Raw genomic sequence first — 20,121 nt, forward strand, 5'->3', positions numbered from 1 at the left:
TATATGATCTCTCTTTAAATGAGTAAGGGAAAGTAACATAAGCTGAGGACAATGCCTGCTTTGGATAAATTTAAATTGGAAATTCTGACCCTGAGGATCTTCAGTGGATCTTTTGATAATAATGGTGTTAAAGAAAGTGAATACTCTAGGGCAGGTTTTGATGTTGGCTATTAAAGGAAGTGGATGACCAAATGCAGTCTATCTGTGGTGTCTGGTGTACCTTATTTAAAATAGATTGAGGCTTCTTAGAGTCAATGTAGTTTAAATGTGTATGTCTGTGTGTAAAATGAAAATAAAAATAAAAATAAAAATAATATTTTGCACCCTGAAAAAATTATGATCTAAAATGACGATATTAATGCATTGACATTTTTGAATAAAATATTTATTGAATTTTATTGTTATTCAAAGTTATGTGTATAACATAAAATACATAATTATATATCTGAACTTATATATGTGTTCCAATAACTGATGGAAACTGATATGAAATATCAGTGTTTCCTGTGAAGCAGAAAATTCAATTTGCACTAGACGGTAACAATTGCACAGTATTTATGTGACTTGTGTGTCAAAATTACCTTGACGTTATTCTCCTTTCAGCTGCTGATAATTGGCTAGAAGGCTTTCCTACCAACAGTGCTGATCATTGGCAACTTTCCAAGTTTCTTAGCAGAACCTCAAAAGGTAGGAACTAATGGCTGTTTATGTTTTCCTTCTTTTTTTTTTTTTTTTTTTGTCAAGTCTGTAACTTAATATATTTGTGTATGTGTACCTTTGTGGATGTAGATTGTATTTAATTTTCTCAGTTATGCCATGAGACCGGGAGTCTTTCAGTTAACGGGCAGTAGTGGAGCAGTAAACAAGAGATAGCATACTTGCTTTCTGAAAGAATCCAGCGCATCATGGGACCTTTTGCAGGAAGCGTGTGTAACAAATCTCTACTTTTTAGAAACAGCTCTGCCCACAAAGTAACCTGCTTTGTTGGTTTGGCTTTTATCTCTCCTTAATTATGAACAAAATCTGATTTAGAAAATAATTAAATGAAAATGGACTGTAATAAGCATGAATGGTTGTCCTGATTTTAATGATTTTTAAAAGCATGTAGAACATTTTGAAATGTTTGAATGGCACTCAATACGTATGCAAGCATTTAAATCGGAATCAGTAGATTCATTGTGTGTTTATGAACTATTTAGTTATCGGCTGACCTGTCTTTTGGCAATATATAATCCTTATACTTAAAAATAAATCCCTTTTGATTGTACTTTCTCAGTCCATTAATTGTTAAATTAATGGCTCTTTACATTGACCTTGGCCCTTATAACTTTTTCCAAAGGTGAAGTTTCATAAGTTATTCCCTTTTTGCTTTGTTGAGACAAGTAAAGTTCTTGCTTGCTTCACTGGCTACAACTCTAAGCTATGGCTGGGTACAGCTGAGCTTCATCTGATTTCAGCAGACTTTCAGCTACTGATTATGGCCATTACTAGTAAAGTTCAAAAATATTTCTGGTGTTCAAATGATAAGTTCTCTAGTCATAAAATGAACTATTCTTTGGAAAGTGAAATGTCACTGAAAAGTAAATTTGTGACAGAACTGATTGTGAAGATTTTTGGAAATTAACGTGTGCTGGAAGAGACGGGGGAGAGCTGGATGAAGGGGAGGCAATATTTTTGCTCGTGGCCAGAACAACCTACGCCAGCTTCCCACATGAGAAAGGGCAGTTCAATACAATATTACCAGAACAAAAGGTAAGAGAATAATTCAAATACAAACACCAATAATCATTTTATCAGACTGGTAAATGTAAATGTCTTTTTTTCTTAGTTGTGACAACATCAATACTCAGTCTCGTGTCTGAAAGCTGTAGGTTACTTACTACAAGGTACCTTGTAGGTGACAGTGTTATCTGCTGACATTCTGCATTATTCAACATCGTGAAAGTTGAATTTCTGGATAGCTTTCTAAGATACACACCTAAAGAGGGAGAAGTCAATTCTTCTGCTGTTGTGTGCTACAAATTACTTACCTAGTATAGTAGATGATCGTCCAAATTTGTCCAGAGACATAGGCGTAATATGGCAGGATCATGAATGTTCTTTCCAAAAATTTTTGAGAAGTTATTTGAGATTAGGATCTTAACAAGTTCAAGAGGCCTAGAAATTAAATACTAGTAGATAATTGTCTTTATGCAGATAATTACTTGGTATTTCTCACTGAAATCACAGAATTAACATTTAGAAAAGGAGAAACATTCTTCAAATGGAGTCTCTCTAAACACACACACATCTGCGCATGTGCACACATTACATGCTAGATGTTTCAAACTTCTGTGAAAGGCAGAGAATCTGTTTTCTGAAGTTACAGAAGTGTTCATGACTGAGGCAAAGTACTGAATATTGCACTTTTTTCTTAATTTTGTTCAATTTTTAGTCCTTATTAAAATGGATTCAAAATCAAAGCAAAAATGTAAGTATAGGGAATTACATGAAACAAAGGTCTTGCCCATTCTTTTAACTGAAGTTGTCAAGGTAAGCAGGACTTGGGCTTATCAGCAGCTGCTCTTTTACTAACCTTCTTATAAAATTGCTAACCCTGCGACAAAGCACATATGAATACGTAACCACAGCCAGGGGATTGAGATGGAAGTGCAGTCGGGAGTTACGCAGGGCTGCCTGCGCTGTGTACTGCTGCACGGTTCACAAGCTGCACAAATTAAGTTTCAGACCACTCACAAAACCCTAGCATTTAGCCTGCTCCATGTAATATCATCAGAGAAATTGTTTCTTGCCTGTGTGCACTTACAGTCAAGCAAAACACGCAGTACAAAACATGTAATACATTTTGTGGTTACTGGAGAAAGGAAAAAGGAGAAGGCAGGTAAGTGAACTGTCATTCAAACAGAGGCAGGAAGATCTGCCTGTTATTACTTTTGTTACTGATACTGTTACATCTGCCAAGTTACTCCTATTCTTTGTGATCGCTCAAGGGTGAGGGCACTTTAAAATGAAAAGGGGATTCTGGACTGCATATTAACAACTGCATATTGATGTACTTCAGTGTGTGTGTGCCTTTTTTATCTCCTGGTACTCTTTCTTTCTTGCCAACATTTGTATGCATATTCTTTAGGAGCGAGTTTTGATGAAAGCGTTGACAGTTTATTATTGCTCTGCTTCTGAAAAGCCAAGTATATAGCTTGGAGCAATATAATTTTTATCGCGACCTGTTGAAGATGTTTAATTAAGATGAATCAAAACAAACAGGAAAGTAAGTATATGATGTTTTATCTGTTTAGATATGTGTGCTGTAACTTTTCCTATGCTAAAATCATACTGGAAGACAATCTTATTAAAATAAATATAAACATAAAGCAGAAGTTACTTACTGTATGGATTTTTTTTCTAATAAAGATCACATGTGTAGGAAAAGAATATCAGCTAGGATGGATTTTTTTTTGTTGTTGTTCATTGCATGGTACAGGTACCAGCCATTTGCCTTTGCTGCTGACTGAAGTGTATTCATTTCAATAAATGGAGTATGGTGCTTTATATTTGGTGTGCTGCTGAGGCAAAGTCTGTGCAGTGCTCACAGGTGTGGTGCAGCTGGGAAATGAGAGTAAATCAGAGGTAAGAACGTGGAGCTACTGGTGGCAACTTAAGCCAGGAGGTGCTCTCTGTTACCACACCTGAATCACATCTTTTGCTGTACTTACGGTAAATGTCCATTGGGTAAGTAAACCCGAGAAAAATTGACTTTGTTGTTCTTCCTTTGTGAGCATACTGAATACTGCCATCTTGGGCTATGTAACATTTTCTTTATCAGTGCTTTGTAATGTTACTGTATAGTAATAAAGTATGAGAGCTTTGTTCTTCTCTTCTTCCATGTTCATTCCTGTTGTGTCTGGGACAGAGGAGCTGATGCATTGTAATCAATACTGCATATGAACGTGTAGGTGTCTTCGTGGTAGTACAATGCTTTCCTTACAGAATTTTTTAATTCAATTGTATAATAAATCAATGAATGCTTTCTCTGCTATATTATCTATTTCTTCATGCTGAACAAATATCCTTTACATGCTTTTCAATATCCTTTCTTAGCCAATCTTCTTGTGGGATCGCCTCTGTTACCAGTTAGTCTGTTAGAAACCATACTATAGATGAGGTAGCTATAGCGTTTCATTAGCTAATCCATATCGCCAGCATTGAGATTGAGGCTGTGTCATTGTGTATGTATTTTTGACAGTGGTTTCCGTAGCAGGGAGTGGTTTGCTGTGGTTTCAGTGACTTGGTGCCCTAGGAAGCCACTGATGCACAGAATACCACTTGCACTGCTCTTGGCTGAGCCTGAGCAACTGGACCAGCCCATCATATAACGACGCTTTGTTTTTGGGTAAACACTGTCTTTGTTGGGATCATTTGGAATTTACTCACTGTTTTCATCTGAGACTTCACTAAGCTCAGCACTTGATCTGCTCCCACTCCTCATAGTAATCTTGTTCTTAGAAGCACTGGGGCTTTCTCCACCTCGAATTTGAAGGCCCTGCATATTTCCCACCAGTCCAGAGGCAGATTTTTTCCTGGACTTGCTGGAACAGTTTTCAGGCAGCAAAGAATCATTCCCTCCAGAAAGATCTCATTTCACGGCTGAGAGAAGTGCTTCTGAAAGTTACACCATCTGTAAAATCTTCTTACCTTAAACTCTCCAAAATAAAGAGTTAGCTCTTCTTAATTTTGTAGGGGTAACACAGGGGATGCTACTTCCCCCCCCCTTTTTTTTTTATTATATATATTTTTTAATCAGCAAATCTTCAGAATCAACATGTCTGTCTGGAAGAAGACTATGGAAATAAGGAATGCAAAACATGCAAAAGCAAATAACTAATCTCACGTGTGTCTCATGCATGCACTGAAACAGGTAATGCAGCAAGTGCTTTCTTTTTGCTGTTTTTATGAACTGTTCTGATAACTGTTTTCTCCATTTTGCCTGATATTAAAATGTAATTTTGGAATCTGAGTAATTTGTTGTAGCTGTGGCCATAATAAACAGAGAATATTAATGATCAAGTTTGTGACTAGCTTGCTGCATACTTTCATTGCACGCATACTTGTGCTACATCATGCTCATTGTTGTGCCTGGTTATGAATGGATGCCTCACTGTAGTAGTCAAATATTAAAAAGGAAATAGGATTATTCTGGAAATGAAAATGGGAAGAACAGTGTGGTTGTGTTTGAGAAAACAGCACACTAATTTTTCATATGGAAGGTTTATGGTAAGTGAGTAAAGAAGCTTGCTTGGAGAGGACAGTGTAAAGGAACTAAGGAGGAGAAAAACATGTTTTGTCAGAATACCTGCATCAATTTATTGCAATTTTATCTGTTTGTGCATTGATCATATATTAGTAAGACTTTCTGAGCTCACTGTATGCTGTTTGTCTAGAGACCCTTTTCTGGTTTTGTAATATCCAGTTATTTTCACTCTAAGCAAAATTACACCCATTGCCTTTCTCCCACAGATGTATAGTTTCAAAGATGGGCTTCAGGGTTATTCCCAAGTAATTCTTACTCAATTGCATTTTGTTTTTTAACAAGAGAAGAAATGAGAAATGTCTTCATAAAACTGTGGAGGCAGATTGGTGGATGGCAAAAGATGACAAATGCAGAAGTGTTTGGGTATTTTGCTTACACTAATTTGGACATAACCGTGGTTTTCTGAAGCTGTTTTCAAGTTTGTTTGTTTGTTTTTTTTCCTGGTGATTTTACACAAAAACATTGACTGTCAGATGCTAGAAGCAGTAGTGTCTGACACGTGAGCGCTGTCTTCCTTAGTATTATCAGCTACTGGCACAATGCAAGAGTCAGCTGTACAGCATACCACCGCTGCATGACAGCTGAATAGCAATGACATTTCTGGTTTTAAGGTACTATGATTAATTGTTGCAAGTACCATAATATTACATAACCAATTAGTCTTTAATAGCTAGTTCTGTGAGAAAGACTTTTTGGATGGAGTACAAGGTGAATATTAGCTTCAAAATAATGAAATAATGTGATATGTGATCAGAATAATTTAAAAAAAATAACAAAAACATCAGTAATGTCATTTTTAGCAATTTAGTGTTGACAGTATGTTATTATTTAATATTCTTCAGAAATTGGATTGAGTATCATGAAAGAAATATAGCCATCAAAACAAAATTGGGATGGAAGAAAATGAGGAAAGTATATATACATAGGCATACTTCATAATGAACTTAATCATGTAGTATTTGCTTTCTGGTATATATACGCATAACCAAATGCAATGTTGTATGTTATTGGAATAATAGTTCTAGTCGATAAATAAGGTCTGTGACCCTTCAGCTTTGGAGGAAAAATAAAAAAAGACTTGGTATTAACATGTGCTACTTGGTAACAAAAACATTAGGCCATGTGGTGGGTGAAGCTTCGAAATACAAGGGCTGACCGTGACCCACTAGCATTTTAAAGGTGAAAAGACATCAGATGTTTTAAACATTTAGTTAAAATTTGTTACCCAGTTACACAAAACCTTTTTTGAGCTTGGTTGGGTCCTGTGTTCTTACAATTATCTGGCAAGTGGTGGGCAACGTGGCTGCCCCTATACTCAGGCTGCAGTGGCTGGGGAGGGAAGGGGAAGGTGGTGCTGGGGGTGGCGGGTCTGTCCAGCTGGAGCCTTCTTTCTACACTACTGCATCCCTCTAAACGAAGCATTGGAGATGATGCTCTGTGGTGTTCCAGAGCCCAGAAAACCAAGTACATCTTCCAAACCAAAGACAAACATTATCATTCAGGTTACATCTCACACATTCAAAAAAAAAAAAAAAAAAAAAAAGCCCTGCAGAAATTAAGAGTTGAGAATGAACATTTTTTTGATGTTTAGAAAATGTATTATATACTGAAAGATTGCTTATTGTGAATTAGAAAAAAAATGTGGAGGGTTTTGGTTTTGTTATGGAACTTTTTTCATAAACTTCTCTTGCCTCCAAGGAGACCCTTTAGGAATGGAAATAGTTAAGTTTTGAACAGCTACATTTCAAAATCTTATTTTTCATAGTAAAAGTTGTACTCTGTTTGTTTGTTTTTACTGCACTTAACATAGTTTCGTGCTCTTTGATAAATGAAGTTCTGGGTGCAGTGGAGAGGGCAACTGATCAGTAGTGTCATCTGTTTATCTTGTGCATATCCTCTTCTTCCCTTAAAGTCTGATGGATTTTCAGCAGTTGCATATACAAGATACTTTAAAATGTCATGTGGATCATTTTAACATATTCCAAACTGCACATTCAATTAAAATTAAACTGGAGCAATGAAGTCACAGCTGCTCTGCTGCCTGAAATAAAAACTAGAAAATTACTGAGTTAGACTTGCTTGCATTTAGAGGATGCATGTATAAACAGAAGAATCATATCTGCTGTTTCTGAATGTCCATACATCTTTTGTTCATCTGCAGACCACAGTAAATGCTAATCTTGAAATGAATAATTCACTTGGTTCAAATACATTCTTCATAGTTGCAAAGAGGTTAGAATTTTTAAAGAAGAGAAGGAATAAATTTGTCAGCTATATGTACCTCCAAGTTCTTGAATTCCATTAAACTGACACAATGCATATAAATTAATCTGTTTAAAATAATATCCTGTTTTGGTGTATAGTTGTCTGTTTTGTACTGTGTGTGAGGAGATTAAAAATAAATGAGGTAATCTGTTACCATTTTCATGTGTCCAAGCAAAGCTGGATTCTAGTTATCTATTTCAAAAGTGACCAAGACCTGAATCATTGAATACTATTTACATGCCAATTCAAGATTTTATATATACAAGTATTCGGAGATATTCAGGTGCTTAACATCTATTAATATGTCTTTACATAACTAGGATTTAGAAGGATTTATGCATTATTTACTGTGGGATGTAGGATAAAACCATAATGCTTTAGGGATATTATTTCTGGTAGTTATCTTGGGTAATGAAGTCATAGTAATGTAGATATGAATGGGTGCTTTTAATAAATACAATCCAGTTCCCAGATACCTCTTTTTTTTTTTTTTTTTTTTTTTTAAACCAGTCTGAAAAAATGTTGGTATCTTCATTGTGGTGATGGTAACACTGGGTGCCAAACTGGCAAAATAAAAGAGTAAGTTTTAGAATTTGATTCAGCAATCAAACTCGAAAGGGTAAATCTTAGTGGACAGAAAGAAGCATAGAGACATTTGAGTTTTTGAACACAGATGCAACATGGCAAAGAAAATATGTCCCAAAGCTAGATAATTGCATCTTACTTCCAGTTGGGCAGATGGCAAGATCTGATGAGTCAGGTCATCTTGAGCCAAGACATCTAGGTTTGACCACTATTGACTTTGAAAAACCAACTGCCAAGTCAAAATAGAGAAGTATATGAAGAAGTATGTGCCCATTTATTAAATAGGTAAATAATCCAGTTTTTAACTGAATGGAATAATTCATGATACTTGGGCAAGCTTACCACCTTTGGTGTTTTGGAGAGAGGCATGCTACTCACGGTGGCAGGGGTTAATGCAGTCACAAGTGAGAGTGCACATTTAAAGGTAGCAGAAACTATACCAAATTTTAGGAGTTTTAACTTCAGAACCTGGAGAAAAGTCATCATATACAATGTTTTTAATATATAAAATATATACACAAAGGAATCCAGTTCTGGTCCATGTTATGCTTTCCTGTTTTGTTGTTAGTGGGCTGTTATCAGATACTTAAAATGCAAGTTAAGTGGCTTGTCAGCTCACCATGCGAGGAAAAATGCAATGATTGTGGTAACGCAAACAATTCTCACTTCCTATTACTCTTGTCTTTACGGGCAGAGTGAATTATTCAATGAGAGTTAACCTTCCCCACTGTGTGCATAGTTGAAACCTGTCAGTTGCATCATTGGGCATCAGCAGTCAATTTTTCCACACTGAAATTGATTGAAACACATTGACACCTGTGCACCTTGATTTTATTTATTTATTTTATCACCATATGCATGGATAAATAACTAGCCGAGTGAAAGGTAATTCTCAGTAACACTAAACTATAGGCTTGTCAATTAATTTTGGCATCCCTGGGGAATGTGCTAATGTTTCTCAGCCTAAGTCATTATAATAAAGCTCTGTGTTACCAGGATGTTGCTGACAAACTATTATATTTCATCTGGCTTGCAGGAGACAGTAGTACCTAATTGACAAGACCTTGTGTCTACTGTCTCTACTTGCTATAGTTATTTTATGTGAGGGACATAACAAAGAAATCATATTAAAACACAGTGTGTGTCAAGTGTAGAACTTGAAACTTTGCTTTTCAACTTTTTTGAACCAGGACCACATGGTGAGGAGGACTTCATGTATACAAAACCAAATAGGTTGGAGCAGTTTTGAGCTTTATGACTTGTTCTTTCCTGGTGGCACAACAGAAGAAATAATGGTGGTGGTTTGGTTATTCAACTCTTACCTCCGTGGGAATGGCAAGCGTTAGACCACTGTTGCTCCTTCCTGTCCAGAGCTCTCAGGCCAAGCTAACCAGGTCTCAGTTTGGGATGCCATGGTGCAGCAGGTACTGAGCCAGTCTCTGGCCTGAGGTAACCTGAGCTGAATTTGTAGAATATTGTCTGGTTTTGGCAGCTGTTTGTAATCTTCCCTGTCCTTGCTGTGGTAATGCTTTCAGTTCCAGGCAGCTCTGAATCTGATCATGTTCTCCTGTCTTTGACTTGCTTATTTGAATGAAAATTGTTTCATTTGTCATACTTCAAAGAATGTACGTTTTAAAATTCCGTCTACAAAGACCACACTTTCTTTTGACTTCATGTTTCTTTTTCACTGTAACTTACACGATACTTTTAATCCATCTATATCCACTTCAGAAACAAATTAAAGATGGAAATTATTTGGTTTCCCTTTATTCAAGCTGAAGTTCGGTGTTAAACCCATTGCTTTATTTTCTACCAATTCTCATAGAATAGAATGTGAACACAAATTTCTTCCCCCACTTAATATTTCTCTCCAACCTGAACCAATTTTGTGAAAGAGTTTTTAAAATATTTTTAAGACCATTTTTATATGTTGCCATAGCCTATGGAAGCTTTGGGAGACAGCTTTTGCCTACATTTTATGTGAAATTAGCTTTAATTTCCTCTGTAGCTAGTAGAAAAATGTTTTACAAGTCTCTAGACAAAGACCATGTTCTCTAAACTCTGCCTCCCATTGTCTATTACAAATACAAAGTGCTTGATTTATTTCGCTTCACTTGAATGAGCTTCACTCAAATGTGGATGCTTAAGCTGGGCACACTGGATTCTACCTTCACCATGCACTCTCACATTTTCATTTTGTGTCTGGTGACTAATGGAGCCTCCTTCTTGGAAAACATTTGTCTGTCCATTTTTTGTCTCTCTGGCATTTTCGTTTCTGCTTTGTGTAATATTTTTGTGTTTGTTTTTCCAGTTATTTTGACTTGGTCTTTATAGTCTTCCTGAAATAGCTTGTTGAAGGCCTTCAGTAATTGTCTTACCAGGTTTTGAATTGCTTTCTTAAGTATTACTCATCTGCTCTGCAGTAAAACCCCTCTGTTATCACAAATTGAAGTCTTGAAATGTTTTCCAGTCATCATTTCATATAGCATGTCAAAATTAAATGGGGCTTTTTGGGGGGATGAAAAAAAAATGTAGATGTTTTATTTTGTTTTTACTTGATTTTTGCATAGATAACTTCAAACACTGCTTCTGTTATTTCAGACTTCCAGCAATTTACTATATATAACTTTAAGTCCTAGAAGTGGTAAGTACAATTTTAATGTTTTTTCCTTTTTTTTTAATATATTTTCTTTGCTTGATAAACTAATTAGGAACCACTATTTAAGAATGACTCTCTCACAGATCTCTTTACACTTGCAGCAAACTTAGTAGAATATATAGGAAGGAGTAAAGGAAAATAGATCTATTTTTTCCCCTCTGTTTTCTGACCCAAAAACAAACCCAACCACCTCTCTCAAAACATAACTGAGCTAAAACAAAAACAAACACCAAAAACCTACCACTTTTGGACATATATTAAGATGTATTTCATATGAGTTTTCATACTGCTGAATTACGCATTTTTAAACTCTTATAGTTCATATTGTTACAATTGAACATATTGCTACATATTGGGAGAGAGTCAAGATGGTTGTAAATGGATGTATTAATGTAACTAATGCTATTAGCGAACACATTATTAACCAAGATGGAAATGAAAGAATGGAATGTTAGAGTTCCATTTTAAAGGTCTAAATTTTAGATCGATGCATGGGAATATATGAATTGTACCCGCGGGTAAACTTACTGAAATACACACTGACACTGTAGTTTTAAGCATCTAAAGTCTATCTTTGTTAAAGTTTACATTTAGTTGAAACTGCAGTGAAGATAAATTCTGCAAACAAGCTCTTGCTGGGGAATTGTACAAATATTTTCTACCTGCTTCATTTAAAAAATAAGTTATGTTGTTTACACCTTTTTCAAAATACTTTTGAACATCCATGTGTTGAGGAAATGGGGAGATACAGTGAAATAAGTGATGGAGAGAGGTTACATCAAAATAAACTTTTCAAAATCATGGAAATGAAGTAACTCAGTTGTTTGAATTCATTTACTGAATCAGATTCTGGAAACTTGCCCATTCAGAAGAGCAAAAATCATGCATGTTTTTGCAAGGAGGGGAACACCTCTCCTGTTAATTTCTTTGAAGCCACTTGGTTGAATTCTTTGCCTTTGCAAAATGTTTTCAGAACCCTGCCAATCCCAAGCCCATTTTGATGCAGTCTATTTGGAGCGATATGGTAGCAAAGTTCAATGTTTACTTCAGAAATCCTTAAAAAAAAAAAAAGGCAATTAATGATACATCTATTATCTTATAATAGAAACTGCACTGTCTTGAGTGGTAATATGATTCAATTTCATATTATATGTAAGCTGGTGATTGCAAAAAATGTAATTTCCCTTTGATTCGTGAGCAGAAAAGTATGCATTTTTCTTATAGCCTTTCACACTATTCTTTATAGGTGTGATAATTTTATTAAATTCTAGTTAGCAGTGCTTGGTTAAATTTGGCCTTCCATTTTTAAAAAAGCTTGGAAAGCCTACATGGCTGTGATTAAGCAGTCTGCAAAGTGACCGCTGGTACATCGTCTCAATGAGGCACCTCGGGGGAGGTATCACCCAGGCTCTCACTGAAATACATTACCACAAGTCAAGCTTGTCGAGGATTATTACCTTTGAGCATATTACTACTTACTGGGAGAGAGTCCAAGATGATGAAAATCATAATGAGCATATTATTTGCTAATAGCTGACATGTTTTGGAATAAAAGAAAGAAGAGGAGACATTAAAGTAAAATCCATTTTAAAGTCATGCTAATTTAAAGTTAGCTCATGGTCTTTTATGTCTATATTGTATCCATGTACAAATGGCTACAAGTATATAAGAAAAAGACATCTGTAAGCTTTTACTTTATCAGCCATTCCTTGTGAAGACATTTTCAGACACTGAATCTCACTGTAGTCCAAGATATTTGAGATCTTACAATGGAGACTAACAACAGTTTCCCATAAAAGTAAACCCACATCCCAAAATTCATATTCTGGACCCAATTATTTAAAAAAAAATAATAATTTTAGTGATTTCTGAGGGGGTCTTATGTGAGATGATATGATTGGTAATAATTATTTGAATTATTTTGAAACAGTTTTTCTTCGCCACTGTATGGTTCATATTTATTAATATTTACTACCTCTTCAAAAAATTTCATTTTTCTACTTCTTTCCTTCCTAGATTTTTAATAGAGTGCTAGCTGTGTTGCTGTGTTCTTTCAAAATGTCTGAGTGTGTGCGAAATACTTCATTTGTAAATTGACTTAATATGTGCAAATAGTTACTTGATTTTCACTGAATTGTGAGCAAAATGCAACCTCAACTGATCTTTTTTTTTTTTATGCCTGTTTTCAAATGAAAACAACTTGAAACAATTCAGACAACTGTCATTGACATTTCAAATACTTATCTTGTAGATTTTATTTAAAAATACAGAGAATTGGTTTGGAAAGTGCACATGAGAACTACTCCTGCACCATAACCTAATTCTGTGTGCAGAGAACACTGTAGTGCAGCCATTTAAATAACATTAGCCTGCTACCAAAGTATGTCAATCTGCAACTGAGTTTAAATAAGTGTAATAACCTTTTCTGCAAACAGCTATTCTTTCAATCCGTTCTAATAAGTTGACACAAAATACGTGTGAAGCTGTTAGAAGGAAAACTTCCTTGCATAAGTAAAATATAAGTAATAATGGGGAGAAAATTAATTTGACTCATAGTCCACCTAGTCATAATGGCTACTGTTTTGTTTGCTGTCAAAATTTGTTTACCCTGAACTGGTTTGAACTGCAGTTATGTTGTCTTACTTTTGTATTAGCTGCAATCATCTAGTCATCATCAAAGTATTTAATTGACAATTAATTGACACTATCTGTTTCATGCAAGTTCTCTGAGGAACATGAACATACATTTTATCCACAACTCATATTCTATTACTCTATGTGTTGTTTGCTGTTACATATAATGTCCATAGCACAAAGGCTAAATTAAAGTAAGATTTTAGGAGAAACTCATTTTCTTCTGCTCTTAAAATCTGTAAGTTGCAGTGCATCGAATGAGAATGGCTTCAGAATCCCAGTGGTTCACAAAAGCTGAACATGGTAGGTCTGGGAGGTCTCACTTACTGCATCTGCATTACCCATACCTTTCTCTTATGTATAAATCTTCAAGCACTGTAAATATTGAGACAAGATGAAAAAAACGTCTTGGTGCACACCACCAGTACTCCACCGTCTCCCTCTCCTCTTTCTGTCCCGTGCTGTGATCTCCTCAGCTTCCTTTTGTTCCCTCCAGCTGAGGGCTGGGTGGGCAAGGCATGTGCCACATACGTGGACCTGGAGGGGATTGTGGGTGGCTGGAGCTGCCGCACTGCTGGCAGGGCCCATGCTGAACAGGTAACAAACAAGCTTGTTGCAGCCTTTCTTGTCCTTGCTGTGAACGCTTGTTGCCATCCTGGTGACAGTTTTCATAAATATTCAGAAATGCAGTGATGTTTTAAATTTTGGGTTGTGTTACAGTTGTTTTGAAACTGCGCTCAGGAAGCACTGCGTAGAGAAGACCAACGTTGGTTGTCAGCTCAGTCACAGGAGCTTGTTCTTCTCGAGAAATGAAACTAATGAATAGAAAACGACAGCACCTCTGTTTATAGGTATCCCTAGGTACGAAATTCAAACAGAGACTACAAGGAGGATTCTCTCCAATACTGATTAAGGAAAAAAGCTTTCTTGAACTGGGAGCTAGAAACATGTGGTCATGGAGATGCAAAAGATGGAGGTGCTTTGCAAGAGAATTGTCCTCCAAGCAGGAGCCAGGGCTGTGCAACACAGACCAAGGTGACTGTAAAATTTCTACATGCAGTTTGGTGAAGAAATGTGGTGAGCTAACTTTTTTTTTGTGTGTGTGTGTATTTGTATACTTACATGCAGTCTGCCAAGCAGCGTTTTGTAAATGAGGTACAAGTACTTGCTTGAGTAAGGTGGTAAGAACTGCCTAACAGACGACACTGATGTGGACCTCGTTGCATGAGGCTTTCCAGAATTGACTTTAGTGTGTCTTGGCTCAGCGCCTGTCAAGAAGGCCTTCCAGTGTTCTGGAAGAAGCTGTCTCCTGCCTGCACCCCAACTGGGTGGTCCCATTGTCCTTGAAATGACAGAGGTGTCTCTCATCAACTGGGGCAGCCCAAACAGGAGATTACAGTCCTCATGCTTGGTGAGGCATCTTCCAGCTATTCATTTTAGATGTAGTCAAAATAATCATAGCTTAAAATGCAGCAGACGTTTTTAATTCCTATTTACTGATTAAAACAGCTGTTGCATTAGTTCTGCTTATAGACTTTTAAACAAACAAAAATGCTGCCTTTGCTTTACCAGTTAAGGTTTCTCTGTGTAACTTAAAATCCAGTTCTTCTGCTTAAACTGCCAAATCTACACATCTTTTATATTTCGATTAAAATTCAGGTATTAGCAACCTCCATTGAAAACATCCTAAATTGTATCCCCAGGTGTAATTTCTGTTGCCAGAACAGCTGTGGAAAAGGTGAATCAGTTGTTCGTGGTTTAAATAAGGCAAGTCATTTAAAAAGTATTCCATCACCAGGTTGGTAGCTACCCCCGTTAGCCAAAATTAATGGCAGTATGAACAAACTGTATCTTACATTAGCATGGATGTGTTATCACGTGTCTTTGTGGGAAGATGGAAGTAGTGCTGCTAGGGGTACATCCACTTTTGTAACACTGATGCATTGAGGGTGGAAATCAAATAGGAATAAATGTTGTGTTTAGGATGAAGGTTGCAGAAGTTTTGTCTCAAATCAGAGTTTCTGATTCCTGGCTGTGTGTCATATAAAGAAGTGCCTTTGGGGAGGATTGACCTGTTAACAGCAATCCTGTCTGAAGTTACAAGTTTGGTTTAAAATGTAAGTAGAATATGTGGTCCTGAAGACAAAGGATGTATTGCTAATCCTGTGAGAAGTACTGAGCTGTTATCCCTTACGGAAGCCTCCTTGAGTGACATTTTGAAACATCGCTTATTAGAAGATCTTTTGTTTAACCAATCGATGGGATGAAAAATTGTATTGAAACAAAGTGATGAGAAAAAACTCATGGCTTCTTGGGGGGAAGTAATTAGAATTGTTGCTAGGGGAAAAGTACATATTGTGTATAAATATTTGACATAAGTTTTATACCATTCAGAATGAATTGCCTTTAGCAATATATGCTGCAGTGCAAGCTGACAGTTATTCAAACAAAAAGAACTGTATGAATCACTGAAGGTAAGAGGGGAAATAAGGATGCAGTTTCCTGTATTTTGCTATAGCTCCTTGTTTGCTAGCTGTTGCAATGTAAAGGAGATCACTGCTAATACTTGCTATACCGTTATAGTCTGCAGATGCATTTTTCATGCATAATAACAGGAGTTACCAAAAGTAAAAGTTTTAGTAGGATGAAAATATTTCTAGTATACCTTTAAAAGCTTCCTCAGGCATTTGAGAATTGTCCTAAAGGGCAAAAAAATTATGGGAATTGCATAAATGAAAAGAAATTTCATGAGAATCAGTTTGAAGGTGATGAGAAACCAGACATTTCTACATGGGAATTTGAATATAAACATAAATATTCAAATCTTCAATTTCTACTTTTCCAGTAAGCACTCCAGTAAAAAGTGATTTAAATTTTGATATTTCCAATTATTTTCAAAGAAAATGTTTCTTCAAAGAAGAAAAATAAAGTTTATAATCTTAGTTTTCTCTCCCAAATACATAGAATTCCTCCAATTACAATTATTTGCTGTCTGATTCTGTGTTTTGAAAAGATGATATAATCTATGTCATAATTGTTTGAATCTGGATGTGCAGGAGCCATGTTTCTGGAGAAGTAAAATACCTTTAAAAAGGTATCATATAGCAGTTGTTCAAACTAGTAAGTTGATAAAGATGCTCAAACAGTCTTGTTAATCTGAGGAACATATGTAAATAACAAAGTCCCAGCTTTGGGATATATAAAAATATCCCTTGGGGAAAAAAAATAAAAATAATTAAAAAGCAAGAGCAAGGGAAAGGCCAAGTTGTCTTCTCACTATCTTCTGAACCTGATATGTACTTTGATCCTTTTTTGGATGAGAGAAATATATGATGTTGCTTGCAATTCACTATCATGCAGCTGGGACAGAGTAGTTTCATGGGTTTGAGTTCCTCAGATCAAAAGCTTGGGTATCAGCTGAACAGCCATTCCTGGGGACAGCCCTTTCAACAAAGACTTAAATGCAAGTATAGTGCCCTTGTGATGGTAGCAGTACTTACCATTTCTTCTTCATAATGGCCTGCATGGGAAGCCTTTTGTAAAATCCATGCCCAGATCCCTGTTTCTCTTAAAGATGACATACCACACAACTAGAATGAGGCATGTATCTAAATAGTCCAGACCATCTGGAAATCCTTGATGTGCTGGCATAAGTTAGGGAGGGCACTGCTGAGCGGTAAGTCCCTGTCTGGACCAGCTCTGCGTCCTCGATAGCATATAAACAGGACAAATGCAGACTTGGTGTCCAGTTGCCTCCTTCAGGAAAACCATGTTTATTCTTCCCCGAGACTTTGTAGTGATTGGAGAGGGTGACTGGAAGGAGATGCTCACAGCTTTGTGATTTGTCACAAGAAATACTCACTGTCTCCTGCAAATTTTGTTGTACTTGAAGGGGCAAATACACTTTTCAAATTGTTAACCAAGTCTTTAAGTTTTTCAGAGAGTAAACATGTTTTTTGTCAACATTTTACAGCTCTGTGTGCATTTGTAATGCCATGCAAGTAAATTGTTACCTGAGATCAAGGACTATGTAGTAAATCTGGTCACAGACTTCCCCTTCTTCCACACAGATTAACAGAAATTGCAGCATGTCACGTTCTTACCAATAATTTTACAAAAAAATGTTTCAGTCAACATTTGGCTGCAGACAACTTGTTAAAATAAAGCAGTAAAGCATAGCAATCATAAAACAAGAAAGCTTGATAAAAAAAAAGTAGGGGGAGTGGATAGCTGGTGCACAGAATGATTTGAGTTCTAATGCAAGAATTTTTTACATTGATGCTTCAAATACATCCACAACCCCATTTGGAATTTATTCCTTTATTAAGTGCTCTGTTTTCAACCACTCTTCTACCACAGACCCTGGTAATATAGAGAGGGGGGGAAAAAAGGTAGTAAAAAAAGATTGCTTTTCAGTGGAAATCCACAGATCATTTTCATGCAAATGTACCTTCTCTGTGCATATTTGATGAGTTATTTCACTCACAAAAGATTTTTCTGTTAATTGTTGTATCTGCCACTTATAAGATCTGCTTGCTAAATTACAAAATCAGCCTTCACAGTGGGTGTGCTGCCAGCCACTTCTTTCACAAAAGATCTTTATTCTAATTGTTTTATCTGCTGCTTGCTAAATCCACTTGCTAAATTATACCTTTCACTGAACTTACACCAAAACCTTCTCAGGAAGCCATTAGTAGTTACTGACATATTATATTGAACAGCTTATGCATCTCAGATTGTGTGAAGGTCTGAAAGATGGATGTACAAACAAAGTAGCAGCCAAAAAGACTAGAACCATGTCAGGGAGTTTTACTTGGGAAACATTGTAGTTGGCCAGATACTGTTTTCAATAAATGTGCTCTGTGTTCCTCAAGAATGATAGCACCTCACTTTACACGAAATGTGCATCTGGACAGGTTCTGGCATCTTTGCTCATGTCTCACTGCTGTTACACTGTTAAGATTGATCCTACCCGAAGAATGGACTTGAGCAAGGGTAAAGCTGGGCATTGTGTCACTCAGCAATTGATCTTTCCTCTTACATGGGGGAAAAAGAAAAAACAAACAAAGAACAACAACAAAAACAAGACACAATTAAATGCTTAGATTCAGTAAGGAAATTTCTAGTGGATGCATTTTAAAAGTTATATTGCTGCCATAGGTCTCCTTCCAGTCCATGTGCTACGGATGTGAGCCACTGGTGGGTCAGAGGACTAGAACTTGGTTGCTCTCTGTCCCACTGGGTCTGGCCTCATCACAGAGCCCAGACGCTGGATTCCCTAGTCCTGCCCTAAGGCTGCCCTGCATGTTAGCACTGTTCAGCTTATTCTGAGCAGCTACTTGGTAAATACCTCTGTAAATCTTTTGTCTTCCCTCATTTTCTAAACTGAAGCAAATAATAACTCTTCACAGTTAAAGCTGAAGAATGCCACCTCTATCTGCATGTCTAACTTCATTTATAACCTTGCACTGAAGTTGCACTGTGCATTTAATTTTGTTTTCTGTATAGACTCTGTGACATTAGAAAAGACAAATTGTTATCATTGCCGCAATAATTGTAACACAGCACAGCAGAGGGCAGGTTTAAAAAGCCATCTTGTAAATGAAAGCTAAGCTGACACATCTGTTACATCCAGGGGGCTTCTTTAATACATCAATGAAAAAAAAAATATTTATATGTGTATGGATAGATGAAGGTGGCATTATGTTAATACCAGGCACTGTTTTGCTTCAAACAGTCACTATTTAGCTTCTCTGGTCAGCTCAAATAACTGCTTTTTTTTTTTTTTTTTTTTTTTTTTTTTTTTTTTTGTCATTCTATTGGTAAGTGGAACATATCCTTCATGTAGCACCATGGAACATCAACATATGTTGAGGAGGCAGAGAGCGATGAATCATGGAACCAGAGGAAGGAAAATACAGCGCTGTTGGTAACAGTGAGATCATCTTTTTTGGGCGCACACAAATTACTCATTGCAGACATCTCTTAAGCTTTCATCTCAGTTTGTAAGATTCAGTCTGTACATCTAGACTACAGAATATCCAATTCTGCAACATTTTAGTCCTTCTGGAGTCCTTCTGGAGAACTTGCAATAGAATTAGTAATTGGCAGAGAAAAGCAGTTGCTGTTCAGTTAGCCTAAGGATGCGTGGAAAGGGCACAAATAATGGAGTATTTAAACAGATAGCAAGGATTATGGCAGTCTTGGGTCAATAGAAACTGTAACTTTTTCATGTATTCCTAAAAGCGTGTTTAATTCTATATTATGGTCTAGAGTTATTGTCTAAATCCATGTTTCATTATAAATAAATAAATAAATAAATCGACTATCAGACATACAGTTGTCCACTACCAGAATGTCTACTGCCTTACCTACTTGGAGCACTTTCTTCTCAGCCTTACAAATGCACTCAAGCTAAGTTGTCTGTATTGCAGTACTGAATTTGTGTTGTCTCTTATTATTTTGCATTTTGTTATTCTTGGCATTACCTGTTCAATTTAAGAGGATTTTTTGTTGTTGTTGTTTTTCTGCAACACATGAGAATTCTTTTGTGAATCACAGTCTGTTTCCTGTACTTACTTTTTGCTGTTGGTTCTTCACTAAAGTTACCACTGAAGTTTCATCTCTGATGGAATTTGATAGTGTTACTTTTCTGCATCCCTTGAGAGCA

The 20,121-nt window shown here is 36.4% G+C and overlaps 1 long non-coding RNA gene across 1 annotated transcript; it reads left to right on the forward strand.

The window, feature by feature from the left end:
• The first annotated feature begins 598 nt into the window (after positions 1-598).
• On the forward strand, positions 599-19,864 carry LOC106037021 (uncharacterized). The gene is made up of 3 exons (XR_001207793.3): positions 599-687; positions 1,596-1,752; positions 19,279-19,864. It is a non-coding gene; the product is annotated as an uncharacterized lncRNA (long non-coding RNA).
• The last annotated feature ends 257 nt before the right edge of the window (positions 19,865-20,121 follow it).

Source organism: Anser cygnoides, chromosome 1 (genome assembly GCF_040182565.1).
Source record: "Anser cygnoides isolate HZ-2024a breed goose chromosome 1, Taihu_goose_T2T_genome, whole genome shotgun sequence".
Lineage (NCBI taxonomy): Eukaryota > Metazoa > Chordata > Aves > Anseriformes > Anatidae > Anser > Anser cygnoides.